This window comes from Etheostoma spectabile, chromosome 18, assembly GCF_008692095.1.
Source record: "Etheostoma spectabile isolate EspeVRDwgs_2016 chromosome 18, UIUC_Espe_1.0, whole genome shotgun sequence".
In the NCBI taxonomy this organism is placed as follows: domain Eukaryota; kingdom Metazoa; phylum Chordata; class Actinopteri; order Perciformes; family Percidae; genus Etheostoma; species Etheostoma spectabile.
This window is the reverse complement of record NC_045750.1, coordinates 23,812,524-23,816,198: the sequence shown is the minus strand read 5'-3', so window position 1 is coordinate 23,816,198 and position 3,675 is coordinate 23,812,524.

The following is a 3,675-nucleotide window of genomic DNA, read 5'->3' as shown; positions in this document are numbered from 1 at the left end:
TTGCTATTTCTACACACTAGAAGCAGAAGGTAAACAGGCTGAACTGGCAGCAGCATTGCCGTCAATGCCTTGAGTTGATTGGATGAGTTGATTGTCAGATTAAGCCGGTCATTGACCATAAAAGAACTCATTTTAACCCAGTAAGTCCACAAGAGAGACTTGTGAGCGTTATAACGTGTTACATAGTGACGCACGTTCGTCACGGAAGCAAAGGCTGGACTAGAATACAGCTGTTGGGAGCAGTGCGCAAACAGTGTCTTCTGTCGGAGAAGGTAAGTCCCTTTGGGGTGGACTTTGGGCTTTTTCACTTTGTAAACTGATTACATGCACAAAAAAAGATACATAACACAATAAAGAAAAGGGAAAAAAGCCAAAAGGCATAACGTGAGCACTTTTTATTCATTTACCTGGAAGAAAACCCAAATTCTTTTAGTCCTGATTAGATCATGGGCTAGTAGTGTGCCTTAGGCTCTTTTGGCCAAAATGAGTATTGCAACAACAACATTTCTTGAAGTACCTGTTTGTAGTCTTGCTTTCCCAGACTTTCCTCCACATTGCGCGGAGGAGGGTCTGGCTGGTCCCCAGAGCATTCTGGGATTGGAGAGAAACGTGCTCTGGTTTATTGGCATTTAAAAAAAAAAAAACAATCACAATCGTCTTGTGCGGCGCTAAGCCCCGGACGGAGGTACGGCTGCAAAATAACCCCCGAGAGGAACTTGTTTTGGTGGAAAGTAGGGAGGCGAGCTCTGGAATTGAAATGGCTGTCGAGTATCTGATGACTATTTGACAACAACAAAAAAAATATAATAAATATAATTTGATTATCAGTTCTCAGAACTATCCCAGAACAGTTTCCACACGACCGCTTCTCTGGTCGTAAAAGGTTATCTCGGAAAAATGTCTTCTTCCAAGTGTTCTTAAGTCATAAACACAGGTGAGAAAACCATTTAGATCAGATGTAGAGAATAGATTACCCCAAAAAATGATTCTCACTTGCCTTCGTGGGCTTCCGTATAGTTAATATCAGACATGGCTTTTTTCAAGGCAGTGCTAAGACGACGTAGCCATTCAGGGTAGGGTATTTTATCAATAGTGATTTTTTTTGGAGATTTCAGGCAAACTAAAGTTTGGTTCCAAAGTGGACTGGGGTTGCCCAAAATACTACCCAGCAGTACTTTTTGAATGGGAAAGAATACTGCACCGTCCAAAGGTGCCATGCTTTAAAAAAACGTGTGAGTACCACTGTTGTTTAGTTTAAAGAGTGAAGTTAATGGTGCAAGTTCATGACAATCTGTAGAGTGGTTAAAGCTGTGCTGGATGTAGTTGGATTTCCACTTCAATCAGGTCAAAAGAGTCAACAGCTCTGCAGGACTGGCTCCGGTCATATTTCTGCAAGTCAGCAGGAGACCCAGTTATATGTACGTATTTCTCTGATCTAACGTCTATTAATTACAAACCTGAGTCATAATTTGCGGAAGTGCGTTCTTTTTTTTTTTTGCTGGCATTGGACACACTGTAAAACAGACCCCATTGTGTCAACTTGGTTCCAAATACTTTCTGTTCAAGGTAACCATCTTACATCCCCTCATAGCTTTCACCTGGTTGATTTATACATGGGGGGGGGTGGGGGATTGGTGGCATACTGGTTTGACCCCTACCCGTGTCCTGAGCAAGGTTCCAAACCCTTAGCTGCCCGATCATTGATGCCTTGGATGAGAAGGGGCTCAAAGGGCAACCTAATGTGTTTTATGCTGTTACACAGCAACAGAACAGCTTATCTCATACCTCACTGCCTCGAAGACAGCAGGAAGGGGGGGGGGGGGGGGGGTAGTCAGGATGCGGGGACAACAAGCCAGCAGGTGCTGTTTTTATGACTTTCCTCATCTAGCGAAAAGGAGAGGTGAAAACATTTTCTCCTCTCATAACCCGTGAAACCACATAAAGATTTGATCAAAACTGTGTGTGTGTGTGTGTATATGTGTGTATATGTGTGTGTGTGTGTGTGTGTGTGTGCATGAGGTCATTAGAAGGAACGATTGTGTATGCAGGGGTTTTGATTACCTCCTATTGTGTACTGCCAGGGAATTTTTCATTTCATAGGTGTACATATGTGTGCGTGTGTGTGTGTGTGTGTGTGTGTGTGTGTGTGTGTGTGTGTGTCTGAGCGTGCACATGTGCAATGCGTATCATTGTGTGTAATCACCTCTATAGTTTCCTGTGATTAGGCGGCATAATGAGCTGCTAAAAGGCACACAGATGAGAGCTATGGTTAATTAAGCTCAATGTACTGCTGACTTTTTTTTTTCTGGAAAGTCCTCCCTCAGTCGCACACACACACACACACACACACACACACACACACACACACACACACACACACACACACACACACACACACACACACACACTCGCGCTCTAACGATTGCAAAGCTCATCACGGAAACGCCGCAATTTGAAAATAACAACAATCATTAAAAAAAACCATGCAAACATCTGCAGCTCGTAACTGACGTCTCAGGCCGACCCCAGCACACGTGCCTCTTAAAACTGCAGAACAACGGTTATTTTCATCTCTTAGATGTTGGAGTTTTTATTTCTTTTCTCTTTCTCTGGCTCGACTGGAACCGTTTAGGCGTTTTTCTTAATCAAAGAGCGAAGTCGTTAAAATTGATAATTGGCGGGGGAAGGCGTCCGCTAAGCCTGCCCTCTCCTCCCTGCCTGCATTCAGCGTCCAGCCCAGAGCTAACTAGCATTTAGCGCAGATTTTAAGGAATGCTGTTTTATTACTGTATTTAAGAAATGTCTGTGTTAAAGCGTGCATGAAACATGCATTATGTACATGGGCCATTTTATGACCTTGTTACAAAAAAGCATTTCTGTGTTTCCACGCCAGTGCCAGTAACTATTTTTAAGCCTTTAAGAGAATCTGATTGGTCGTAATGACACAGTTTTAACCGTGGAGAACGAACTGAATCAAACTCCCGACGAGCTTTTTGGAAAGCACCATGCACACTGACTCACATTACACAGAGGCTCAAAAAAATGTCTCTTACATCCATGCATGCCCAGTATGAAGCACCACAGGCTGTCTGTTATAGGTCAGTTGCACGTTTGTAACGTTAATTTCACAAGTTTTCCGTCAAATGGTCAAATATTAGCACAGATGCACAGGCACCCTAATATGAATAATATTGAGTTGTCATGTCGACGGTAAAGGTTTGACCCGGGCTCATATGTAGCAAACCTCTAGGGCCCTGTTCACATGATAACGCTCACGGGTGAAAACAACAAAATAGTTTATCAGAGATGCCTTTTTATCTGTACGCAACCTCATTCCATTAATGCGTGTTACTAACTCAACTTCTTCCCTTTCCCAGAGTCTTGCCCTCTCCTCTCTCCTCCTATCGCTTCCTGCAGGTGGTTCTGGCTCTGGATCGGTGGTTGGAGTCACCTGCTGCCTCCATGTTCCTGCTCCACACCCTCTGCTACAATTCTCCATGTCTCTCTCTCTCTCTCTCTCTCTCTCTCTCCCCCAACGGGTGCCCCCCCCCCCCAACCTGAGCCATGGTTCTGCTCGAGGTTTCTGCCTCTTAAAGGAAGTTTTTCCTTGCCTCTGTCGCCTAGTTCTTGCTCTTGGTGGGAACTTTTGGGTTTCTGTAAATAACATCCCAGAGT